The sequence below is a fragment of the Siniperca chuatsi genome, linkage group LG1, assembly GCF_020085105.1.
Source record: "Siniperca chuatsi isolate FFG_IHB_CAS linkage group LG1, ASM2008510v1, whole genome shotgun sequence".
NCBI lineage: Eukaryota > Metazoa > Chordata > Actinopteri > Centrarchiformes > Sinipercidae > Siniperca > Siniperca chuatsi.
Genome location: NC_058042.1, coordinates 4,985,802 through 4,999,033, shown reverse-complemented (window position 1 = coordinate 4,999,033; position 13,232 = coordinate 4,985,802). Strand labels below are relative to the sequence as shown.

At 40.6% G+C, this 13,232-nt stretch overlaps 1 long non-coding RNA gene across 1 annotated transcript; it reads left to right on the top strand.

The window, feature by feature from the left end:
- The first annotated feature begins 944 nt into the window (after positions 1–944).
- Positions 945–7,089, top strand: LOC122887755. Its single transcript, XR_006380605.1, has 2 exons — positions 945–1,153; positions 6,849–7,089. It is a non-coding gene; the product is annotated as an uncharacterized LOC122887755 (long non-coding RNA).
- Positions 7,090–13,232: the final 6,143 nt, after the last annotated feature.

The window sequence follows — 13,232 nt, the reverse complement described above, 5'->3', positions numbered from 1 at the left end:
ATGCTATTAAAGGCAAAATCCTCCCTAACAGAGCATTGTCATCTCATTTCTATAATAAAGGACAACTCAGTTATTGTATGATTAATGAATTTGAACTGATCTTTCATTAAGCTGAAGGACAGAGAGACAGACTGTAGCGATGATGTCAATGATGATCTTGAGACAAAATCCTGGAGCTCCTCCATAGACTGTGAATAATGGAACAACTGCAAGGACACTGTGACAGCAGCCTTAGTGGTTTTACTGGGATAACCCCTCCATTCAAATAAAACTCACTTGGTGAGGGGAAAAGTGTGTGGGCAGGGTTATATTGGCCAGTCAGCCAGTTAGTTTTCAGATAGTTCAAAGCTCTTAGACGGGCAGGAATCAACAGTACAAACTATTAGCAGCTACATAAAAAAAATCTGGCTCATTAGCAAGAAATATCAAATGTACACTGTGTGCATAATTGCTCTAGGAGATAAGTCCAGAGAGCCGTGCAGAAAGAAATTCTGTAACTAAGTTTGTTAAAACTTCTTGGATAAAATCAGATATTTGAAATAGCAATAATACTTTTTAATCAGTTGTACTATCTACTGGCTACAAGTTGAGCTTAAAGTTAAATATAAAAGTCTATTTATCACCTATGAGGCACTACTGTACACGGTGAAGTCCCTGAGTACATTTCTGAATTGCTGTATAAATTTACCAACTAAAAGGATAATTATGATTTGGGTCCTATTTTCATAGTTTTGGGCATCATTTCTATCAGTTATGGTAACATCGTACTCACTGAAGAAACTGCTAAGTTTGGAGAACACGGCAACATCGCTACAACCAATCCTGACAAGTCAAGAAACACGAGCAGTCAGAGAATCAGACAGGTTGTAAACAAGCCAACAGCTTAGACAGATTACATAAACCACTTTATTAGGAGGTGAAGCTGAAAGCGAGCACACCTGAGATGTCAGTAAGAACCCCTCAGTGTATATCTACAACAAGAACAGCCAGGCAGAGTTGAAGCAGGAAGTCTGTAAACCTGTTTTCTCTTTCAAATAACTTTGGCTAACCTGGAGGTTTTTGTTTAAAACCGGTCTGATCGTCTGACTGCTCGTGTTTTTTAGCCTGTCTGACTTCTTCTTAGTGATATCGCCAGATCTCATCAATGAACTTGGTGAGTACAATGTTATTACTCCACTGAATGTCTCAAGAAGAACTTCTCAAGACTCTCTTTGCTTATTTGAACTGAAGAATTTGTTGTTTTTTCTTATTCTACTCCTGGTTTAAGTCTTTAGAATTTTTCGTTGTTCTTGCGCTCTACCTTGTCTACCTTGTTTTCATTTAATTGCGTAGCACTTTGTAACTTTTGTTTTGAAAAGTACTTTATAAAGGCTGCAAACTGGGCTCTCACAAGAGTTGCAACGTTTAGAGCAACTTTGTTACTGATTACAGAATAAAAACATCTATATCTTAGGCAAAAATTCTATTTTCACTATTGTCACTATTTTGCAACAATGCAAGTTCTTTTTAAAGGTGATTTCACCTTTAATGTCATTTTAAGATGAGCAGGCGCTGTATTCCCTGGATTTAAATGTTTGTATTTAGATGAACTGGTATGTGACTGTGTTTCCTCACACATGTTGCGTGTAAAACATGTGATACTGTAACCGACTGTGTTCAGGTTTCTCCTTTCACACATGTTTGGCACACACAGTCAACATGAACTCTTCCACACTGGCTCCGAGTGAATCAGATCGGCTGCCCAGCCCCCATGAAGGCGATTACACAAATTTATGCAAAGCCTGTAAATGATTTATACTGCAGAGCACAACAAAGGGCTTTTTTACAACACCACGGACAAGACGAGGAGAGAGAGAGAGAGAGAGAGAGAGAGACACTGACACCTACAGTAATCCCCACATTCACCACCACATACATCTTACTGTGCCACTGCCAACAGAAGAGGCGCAATAAAACATGATGGAATGGCTGCATTCAAGGCATATTCAGCCAATATTGTCAATAGTTCAAAGGAAATGCAAAGAAGTGCATAACACCATTTATTTTGCTGCACACAGAACAGCTATTGTGGCTGATTCAGAGTGCAGCGATGGTGGAGCTCCATTCAGGACCACAGCACTCACTGTTGGCCTTGGGTCTATGTTTAGACAAAGCTTTTAAGCACTCTGATGTCTTGTGTTCACTGCAAAAAAATCAAACAGTGTATGTGTGCATATGTGTGTATTTGTCGTGTACTGTATGTTTGTATAAGTGAGAGTTCTTTATCAGGGAGGATAAAAGGCAGAAATGTGTTTGAGCTCTTCCCATCTCCCATGGCAGTGTCACCCCCCCCTTCCCCCCCAAAAGGATCCAACGCGTGGCCGGCTTTATACACTATTCATAAAGACCACTGTGTGGGAGAAAAATGGGTCCATTATTTCCAAGCAGTAATGGGATATATTTGTTTTGTGGCCCTGAGTTTAGTGTAGTGGTAGTGAGTTTGTATGCATGCTTGCATGTGTGTGTGTGTGTGAGTCACATACATAACATATTTGCATGTTTAGATCTTTATAGTATGTATCATGCAGTCGATTGAAGTTAACCGTACAGTGTTAAGTGTCTGGATGGATAAAAGGAATGATTACAGCAAACCTACGTACATATAGGTAATCTATCCTGTAAAAGAATAGTGAAAAATGTGCATATGCGACTATAATCGATATTTTTTATAATAACAATGTATTAAATGATCTTGGAAAATGATGTGACAATGTGAAATGGATCGCTCGTAGTGATGAACCTACAGAAATCATCACCCAAATCTGCAGCTCCTGCAACTTTACTGTTTAGGTTCGCTCTCACCGCTCTCATAGTGTCATTTCTGGCCGAAGCAGGCGGCTGTTTTCAGAGAAAAAGTCTAAAAACCCACATAGTGAACATACTGCAGTGGAGCATTTAGCAGCTAAAGAGCCAGATATTTCCCTCAGGAGTTGGTGGTGACCAAAAACAGAGCTAAAAGAGAACGAATTTGGACTTACATTCACGAGATGGCCAGAAAGACGATGAATGATAATGTTTATTTGTAACTAGCCTAGCTTAGCACAATGCCAACATGGGGAAATGGCCTCCATAAAAAGTAAAACTGAATACAAACAGTGCCTTCCTGAAACTCCCAGACTGTCTCATTTACATGTTGTATCCTGCAGCTAGCAAGCTCACCACCAATACAAGAGACAAAGACTCACCTGGGTTTTGTTCAGAGTTCCGAAAGTGTGCAACAACCTCATGGTAAGGACAGGACTTCTGATATGAGGTCTTCAGTCACGCGGATCAGAAGCTTTTGGTCAAAAAAAGTGTGTGTAGTCCAGTGCATAAGCTTTTTCTACACGTTTAATTCACACATACAATCTGTAAAAACTTTAGAGGTGTTGGAAAGCTCCTTCGACAGACCTGGCATTTTCCCAGCACCGTTTGGGGCAGTCTAGAAGAGATGGGAGTCCCAGACGCATCCCACAAGCTGAGGGGAGCGACGGTGAGCTGCTCTTAATTGTTGGTTGGAATGTTTGCCTCATGTATATTTATCTTTTTCTCTTGTAAAAGAAAACATTATTTAACTTCTAATAAGGGATAAATCACATCTGTGTGAGGCTCGTCCAATATGTTTTCGAGTGCGGCATCTTCTTCGAATCACTCTGGCACACCAAAGTGGAAAGGGCTCATTGCTGCCCCTTGTGACTGATGGAGGAAAACAGCAAATGGGGTTTGCAGAATTTACCAGAGTCAAAACAAAAACATAGTTGGAAAAGCCACAAAAACTTGAGATTCCTCAGCACACTCAAACAGTTTTTTTCCTCTGTAAAAGGAAGGTGGTGGGATTTGGGATGCTGACCAATTGCAACATCCCCCATCCTTCTCTATCTCCCCTAATTTGTCTGCTCTATAGTCCTGGTAATTCTGGGATCCTGATTCCCAAACTTCAACTATATTGAGGACTGGTGGGAACATGGAGAGGCTCTGAGCACAGATTTCTTTTAAACCTACCTACTGTGGTTCTAACTACGCCCTCCCAAAGACCCCTGCTGGCTCCCAGACCACAGCTTGGGAAAGCCTGCCTCAGGTCAGTGGTCCTGCTCGACATCAGTGCTGCATGTTCGCCTCCACGCCTAAACACTGCCATTGCTGACCGATGGACTGTGACCACCCCCCCAGCCACACACACACTTCCACTTCCATCTATACACTGTTACCAGGTGCTGAGCCCCCCACTGTCCCCCTCTGCCACGTCACCCCTCCTCTCCCCTCCGCCCCTTTAACCCTGTCCTTCAGACAGCATTGTCTGGACGAACAATGGAGTCATTGTTACCTCAAGGTGGCGTATTGTGAGGGGTGTTCCCGAGTGGCTGCAGAGGTGACCCTGACAGTGTAACTCAGCACCCATCTCACCTCCCCACACACACACAAACACACGGCCTGTGGTTCCCAAACTTTGCTGCTCTGTTAGGGCTTCAGGTCACAGGGGACATCCAAGGTGGTGGGGTACAGCGTGCCTGTCCAGGGTGTGATTGTGTGTGTGTGTGTGACTTCTCAAACTGCAACCCTGTGTTCACACTTAGGAGCAATTTGAATGATATTCACACTTATGCAGAAACATTTAAATAAAACATTTTTTACTGCAAGTTTTGGTCCTCTGTCCAAACTCTACTAGTAGCGTTTCTCACCACCTAAAATAAAGCTTCTTAAAAAATGCTCTCTGGGGGGAATATTTAAAAAAAAAATGCTGTGGTGACATGTGGTGTCAACACTTGAAACTGAAAGCACAGACTCATTTGAAAAGTTTACCATGACTTCACTTATGATGCACTCCTGTGTGGGTGGAAACATTAGAGTTCAGTACATGCATGAACAAATATTTATCAACACATTTTCAAAGTGAACTGACCACACTGAATCACCATTCTCACTGACCAAATCAGCAGCTTTTAGCAGTGGGGCTCCACTCGCTGGTGACTGAGAGCGCCGTTGTCAGCTGAGCCATGTTACATACTTCCTTGTTAAAAGCCTATTAAAAAAACCCAGAAAACCACAGAAACAGGCTGCTGAGCTATTAACCTTATGTGCAGTGCTTGCATGGTACTGAACTGAATGTGACAGCTTTGACTAGCAACACACTGAACGTACTACTGAATTGAAGACAGTCAGAATCAGCGCTGCCACCATGTGGACCCCTCACCTACGCAGACAGGTGTAGGAGGACTGACCAGTGGCTTTCGGAAAAAAAGCTAATTATGTTTTTAGTAAGATAAATAACTCAGTAAATATTAAAGCCCCTTAAAACTGGGTTTCAAATCTTAAGTAGTTCTCTTTTATAGTAAATGTTCATAACTAAATAGACAACCCACAGAGTTTAAGATTTGACTCAGCTGATCAGCTTGATTCGAATATTGCTAAACTCTTATTGGTGAATGGAAGTACATGACATCACCTTTTTCCAACAGAGCCCCGCCCCCTTCAAACCAGTAAAGAAAAATATACAAATACAAAAATATGTCATGTGAAATAATCAAAACTAATTTTAACTTTGGCAGAAACATTTGTGATCCTGTAGGACCCCATCGCTCATGGTAAGAAGCTGACTGAGAAAAGGTTTTCAGGGCCTTTAAGGTACTCTCAAATACTTCAAATTAGTACTTTATATGATGTATAGGTGCTATGGGTTTCATTTTAAATTACTTACTACCCTCCACTACATCCCCGACCTTAAAAACTCTTGACAGCAAGACAGAACTTCTATTTCATGAAATAGGGTTAGTCTAATCCGACGTTTCCCCTCTGTTGGTATCTCTGTCTGTAATGTCAGGGTGTGGATGGATGACCCATCTGTCCATCTTCTCTCACTGAATACCAGGCTATCATCTTACATACACAGACAGCTCACTGTCAGTCGGTCTCCATTTTTCTGTCTGATGGAGTACGAAGGGGAAACAGACTTGCCTTTGTCAAGTTATATCTTGCTGGCTTGTGGGGGTGGGGGGGTTACTAAAACTTACTTCCTGTGCTCAGACTTTGGAAAAACAAATGTTCACCTCTCTGTAGTGATAGAGCGCTATGTGCTGGCATTTAGATGGTAAAAATGTTATTATGCTGCGTTCAGCTGTATGGTTTCATGATTCTTATTGTTTCAAGATAAATTATCTTGAGAAAACAACTGAAGTGAAAAATCTGATTGGAGTCAAGGCCATGACCAAGCCTTTTCTGACTCGGAGAGTGAGATTTGTTTTTTCAACTGCTGCAAAGAGTTGAAGTTAAAAAGATCCCCCTGAATAAAATAAAACACATAAAATGAAAAAAATGTATCATTTGTTCTCTATGAGAAATTCCCTTCTGTGATGTCTTTCAATTAAAACCTGTATTTTCTTCTTTCTTTCTCTACTTATTGCTGTGGATGGACAATACTGCCAGTATACTGTATAAAGTAATACTTTTTAGTTCGATACCAAATAATACCAGGGACAGTTTCCAAATACCAAAGCTGATGTTGATTGTTTTAAAAGTCCTCTGTGTGCACAAAAAAGGAAAATCTTTGTAATCTTTACTGCAAATTAGTGCAAACGTTAACATTATAATCCTTAAGATTTTCGTGAAATCAAACCCCATTTTTGATACGAACTATGGTCAGCATCTTTTCTGCAATAGTCATTCAATGTATTTCCAGTCAGTAATTACCTCTCTATATAGTAGTTTACATTGTTAGAGTCCCCCATTCACACACTGGATTCAAGTTGTCTTTGTTATGGTCCGGCTCTGCCTCTCCCTCATCCCTAGTGTTTTCAGTTTGTTCTCTCTGTGTGTGGCTGTGTGTCCTGGTCTAGGCGTGGCAGTCCATATCTCTCCTACACACCTGCAACCAACCACTCATCAAGCCCTTGCCGCCAGTTCCCCTGCACACCTGCGGTTCATCCAATCATCCAATCGTCTGCCTGCCTACCAGCCTGGTTTCTGTGACCTCCCCAGCCTGTCCGTCTTCCCTCCCTCCCTTCACCGCGAGACTTCGAGTCAGCCTCTCAAACCCCTCTGCTCCCAGCGTTGTGAAATAAACTGTTTAAACTTAGAGCCTTTGTCTGAGTCCCGTTTTTGGGTCCTGAGCATTATAAAACGTAACAGCCTTCACACGCACAATATCATTCTCGCTGTTTACTGTTCGCCCTCTCTGCACCGTAGCAGAGCTGTATTAAGTTCCTGCTAATACAAACTGAACATTTCCTACTGCTGCTTCAATTGGCAAAACAGGGGGTGGCTTTCATTGTGGGGAAGCCACAGGAAATGCAATGTATTTGTCACTGCGGATAGCGTTAACTGTAATCATTTATCAAAAATGCAATTACAAAACAAGAAATGTTTTGAAATGTTTTGACGGCAGATGAGCCTTAAATGCTGCAGGGAGTAATGGAACAAGAAGGAGCAGCCACAGTGAGCTGTTCGATGAGTTATGTTGGAGGTACAGGTGACAGGCGGCACACCTCCAACTTATCAGCCAGGTAACCAACTTTACTGTGTCCGGATGTTGTGTGGGAAACTCACAGATTTATGACTGACGTCTTTATTAACACAAATGAGTTTGTTTGGCTGCACTGTAAATAGTTACATGTATTTCTAACAAAGTAGCTGCTGAAGGAGTGTTTGCTTTAGCATTAAACTGCACTTGCTGTTACCATGGTAACCACAGGTGTTGCCAAATCAGCCAGGACTGAAATCTTAAAGATTACAACTTTTATAAATGTTTTCACCTTTTTGAACTGAATCAGTTATTAGACTTCTTATCTTCTTCCTCTTAATCTTCTTATTTTTGGTTGAATAACAAACATTTTAAAAAAACTAAAAAGCTTAAAGCTTGATGAAGATGAAGGTCCTGTCAGCTTCCTGATGTCCAGGTTTGTTACATTCTGATGTGATCGCATACAATGCAGGAGTTTTGGGGAAAACACAAATTTGTCACGATGACGTCCACCAGTCAGAGACATGCAAATAGTAAAAGAGAAGAGTGATGATCGCTGATGTCAACAGGCATGTGACCTTACCACTGGGGTCAGCGGGGTCGTGCTGGGTGTAAGGGGTGATGTGGGAAGAGACAAGGTCAATGGCTAATTAGAGCTCTAAAACACTGGGCAGGTCAGAGGGTCAGATGACATCACCAGGACACATCAGTGTATTGTAAAAAGCTGACTATTGAAGTGGGCTCCACTTGAATCCCTCTGACCTTTGACCCCTGACAGAACAGGTTATTAGTTAGTGTAGATCATGAATGTCCATCCATCCATCCATTTTCTACCGCTTGGTCCCGTTAGGGGTCGCGGGTGACTGGAGCCTATCCCAGTGACTTTGGGCCTTAGGCAGGGTACACCCTGGACAGTGGCCAACTCGTCGCAGGGCTAACACAGACACAGACAAGGACAGACAACCATTCACTCTCACATTCATTCAATACGGGCAATTTAGAGTTATCAATTAACCTACACATGCACGTCTTTGGACGGTGGGAGGAAGCCGGAGAACCCGGAGAGAACCCACGGTAACACGGGGAGGACATGCAGACTCTCACTACATAATCAGGGTTCAGCGTTAAGGTTTTTTTTTACTTGCCCAGTTGGGCAAGTGGGTCAGAAATCAAATAACAAAAACTAAAATTGTCATGTTTAATCTTTATAAATAAAGTAAATGAATCAGAACAAGGACACAGTGTGTCATAGATGCAAAGCAACAAACATTATTGCATGTCGAAAATGGTATGACACTCTCCCCTCCTTCTCCCCAGAGATGGACTCCTTAACTGTGAGTGAGTGATAAATAATCTAAATAAACTTTGTCTTTACCTGCCGCCATTCTCTCGTGAGCAGGGATGGGTATCGTTAGGATTTTATTGATACTACTACTAAAACATATCCTGATTTTACCTGAGCTGTCTGTTTATTTGATTGCTTTTATGTATTTTATTTCTCTTTTTGTGAAGCACTTTGTACTTTGTTTTGATAAGTGCTCTATAAAGTATTTATAAGTACTATTTGTATCGATGCTCTTACCGATTCGGTTCCTTATCAATACTCTTATCAGTTCTTTTTCATTACTAAATAATTTCTTTTTAAAAAATATACTATTTTAAAAAAGAAAACATTTATTACAGGATTAGAATTGAATATTTTAAATATAACAAATGTTGTTTCTAGAGCAGCAACAGTGTTTATAATATAAGTAAAATAAATCATATTCCTGACATCAAAATATTGAGTGATGTCTGTGTTCCTTATTCTGTCTAAACATCAGTCAGTATCAGTCCTTCCTCCTGTCCTCTGTCCTCGTCCCTCTGCTGCTGGTGTGATTCACTGCCTGCAGGTGCCGCTGGTAGAGAGGGGAGGGGCTGGTTTGTCTCAGCCAGCAATAAGTTTACAAGAATTTGCCAGATTTTAAAATACGTGACAAACTAAGCTAAACAGTTACACCGCATACAGACAGCTTTCGTTGTAGCTTGCAACAATTCGCTATTAGCCGAGCTAGCGCGCTGTGCTTGTGTAATAAAACACGAGAGACTGCAGACAGAGGAGATTCAAAATTGAACAGGTGAATTGATAAAGTATTGCTTTTTACTCGCGGAGGTTTTATTGCACTTACTTACAGTAACAATTGCAGTAATCTCCACCGTGGCCTCTCTGATCTGCTCGCTCTGTGTGTGGGTGAGTGTTTGGAGGAGCTCAGCCAGACATAGACAGCAGGAGCCTGCAGCGAGCGAGATAATACTACGGTCTTTAATCATTTAGCCCCGGGGCCCGTTTAATACCGGGTTTCAGTACCCATCCCTACTCGTAAGTGCCCGATCGGTATGTCCAACTCTCGACAGAGAGAGCTACTTCCATCATCAGCTCTGGAAAAATACATGTGTTTAATTCTTTTTTACGTTCGTTTTTACGAGTTGCTAGATTTACTTGCCTGACGTGGCATTTTGATTGCCCTGGGCAATCCTTATTGTTGAGCCCTGATGCTGTTGGTTTTGATCTCCATCTGTGCTGCAATACCTCACTGCTGTGTACTGCTAGTGATTTTAGTAATTTTAGCCTTAAAACCTTATTATTGTCAATTTATTTTTAATGTTGTAGATCTTATGTTTTCATTTTTCATCAGTTTGTCTCTAAATTGTAGACATGTGCATATCATTTCTCTATAAATTTCTTCTGATTTTAAATTTGAATGCAAACATTTGAATTGTTTTTTATTCTTTTATCTTACTTTTGCAATCAGTTTGTTTGTAGTTTGTAGTTTTGGAGGTCCACTGTTCCAGAAGTTAAAGTCCTGTTCATTTTCTGACTTACAGTTGGAGACCAAGACATAGATGGGCACGAAACTCTCCTGGTTGAATCATCAGTACAGATGAAAAATTCAGTTGGAGAATATCTGGTTCATTAAATAACAAACGGCAAAGGAACAAGTGTGTTTTTATAAGTAACATCCAATCAAAAGCTTTTCTTATGTGCTCCGCTAACGGTGAGTGGAAGCTTACACTTTTTAGAAACCTGATAAAACATTCAGCAGTTTAAAAATCAGTTCACCCTCAGATCATTGGTCACTTTAAGATTAACTCAGTCACTATGGCAACATGTTTTGTTTTCAACTGTCACAATGAAGCATAGATAAGACACACTGATGAAAGCAGCTTCAGTCTTATCTAATTCCCATCACTAGTGTATCTACACAGGATACGATACAGTATTAAGTGTAGGTCACCTCCATTTTAGAGCATTTAGCGCTCAGACACCAATACGCAATCACTGTATTTACATGCATAAAGTGACAGAAAATAGACTGGAAGCCTACAATGTCTACACAGCCTGCATAGCAGCACGTTAGTAAAGCAGCAGCTTCAGTCCTGCTTCTGTGTCTACACAGGACGAATCAAAAACGCTTTGGGTTATGGCAACGAGCGTATAGCAATATGTTACATGGCTAGTGCAGACAGGTGTATTGATTAAAATAGAAGCGTTTCTGTCCGTGAAGATGCGCGTGAGATGGACAACTGAAAAACATGACTGAAACGCCTCCTGTGTAGACAAGCCTTGACTGGCTTCTTCTCCATGGCAACAGTAGCTGAAGCTCATGGATACTGCAGGCTACTAGAGCAATCCTCCATACCAAAGTTGAAAAAATTAAAACTGGTCTCCATAACACAAACCTATTGTCTATTGTTAAACTATTAAGCTGATCTTTTTTTTTTTTTTTTAGGTGTCTTGTTATTTGATTTGAATGAACACCTGGCAGCCAATCAGAAACAAGTCTTTTCCATCGCTAAGATGTAAAATCAACTGTTGTTACAATGAGTCCATTTTTAGTGTGTTATGGCAAAACTACGTTGTTTCCAGTTCAGAATTATTCATCCTAAATCAACATGACATTCATTTTCACTTTGTCCATTCTAGGCCATGTGGTCCTGTCAGGTTCCCTCCACCCTCTCTCTTTCTGTCTCCAGATGATGACCTCATGGCTGTAAGAGTCACACTATTAAACAGCCTCTAACCTCTTTTACAAGCAGCCAGCCCTCAGCCGGGTTCATATGTTCCCCATCAGACTAAAAATAGAACACTCTCCACACCCCTTTTAACTCCTCTAGCCTGCTCCAAATATGTCTAAAGATGTGTTCATCAACTTGAAATAAGTGGCCATCCAGCAGCAGGTAAGTATATATGAGCAAGTATTTCAAAAACTAAATTAACCTACACAAGGAATTAATGTAACCTTGCATAATTTGGTCTGTATTTACGTATATGTAAAGTTTTGAGTTTAGAACAAAAAAGATAACACATCTGTCACATTATGATGTTTTCAGCAAAAAAAGATGGTGACTTTGAGGCTGACTGTATGCTTCATGAAGTTCCACTATAACTGTCTGAGAATAAGTGAAGAGAAACAACTTAAGTTTAGAACTGTTTCCATATAAAATATTGCTTATAAAATTACTCCCTGGCAAAGAAAGTGTCTTTTAAAAGATGATTCCCCCTCTCAGATCCACTTGCATTATTAACTATAAATTAATCTATGGTGTTTAGTCTGATCCAGAAGTTATTTTACACTAAAAGTAATTAATGTTATTTTTTTTACTTTCCCTTAACCAACCTCATCAACTTCAGTTAGAGATTTCCTAATTTTTTTAGATGGCCCCAAGTCCCCAAAAAAGCTTCTACAGTGAAAACAGAGGGAAGTAAAGAAACAGTGCCAGTGGCACCTTACTCTCATATCTGGCAAGTCTCATTTTTTACCCATGAGACTCAGGTTTTGGTGCCTGTGCTGGCATCTCTTTGTGCTGTGAAGTGAAAATGTCAGAAGGCTGTCACACAATCAAAGAAAATAAAAGGTCCACTGTAATCCTAGTTGCAGTGATAAAATGTCAATGTACTGCAGAGCACTCTGCCTGGATGCAGCTGCCGAGCTCCTGACAGCTCTGTCAGCAGAGGTGGAGAGCACACCGGCCGGCAGCAGAGGAAGCAGTAACACCAGTCATTTTCATCGTTTCCATCTGTGCTTTGGGATGTGAATCGCTGAACTTGCAAGCCTTTAGGTTTTTATTTTGATGGTGGTGGTGTTGGGAGTGCACAGGTTAGACCATATTCAGTCCAATAGGCCTTTTTCACTGCAGACATTTTGACTTGTTATAGCAGGAAAAGCACAGTTGTTACTGATAACATTAACAATGGCTCTATTCTAGTCAAGTGTCCCATTAAGCCATGACAGTGAGCCAGCATGCACAAAACCAGGACCCTGAAAGTGCCTAAGTGGAATTCAGCCATCAATTATCTTATTATTTACACCTGTGCTTTTCCTACTATGTCAAAAAATGTCCTCCATGAAAAAGGCCTATAATATCACTATAATATACTTGATTCTTCAGGATGATCCTGAAGAAGGCGATATGTAATGAAGGGTTGATTCATAGATAAAAAGTTAAACTCCACTGTTTGAATACTATTCATTCAACAGCCATTCAATGTATTCAATCATGAGTTCATTATTTCTGTTTTGGATTCGTTGACTGGCATCTTTAGTCTTCCTTATTAAAACGAAATGATGCGATGAATCTTCTCAGCCCACAGTTTATTTTGGCTGTTCTGTAAACTGATTCACAAGTTGTTCTTTTTCTGTTGCATCTTTTACAGTGTAGCTGCTAAATGAGTGTTTGCTGGCTCCAGCAGTGGATATATAGTATGTGTAATTTCTCAAAC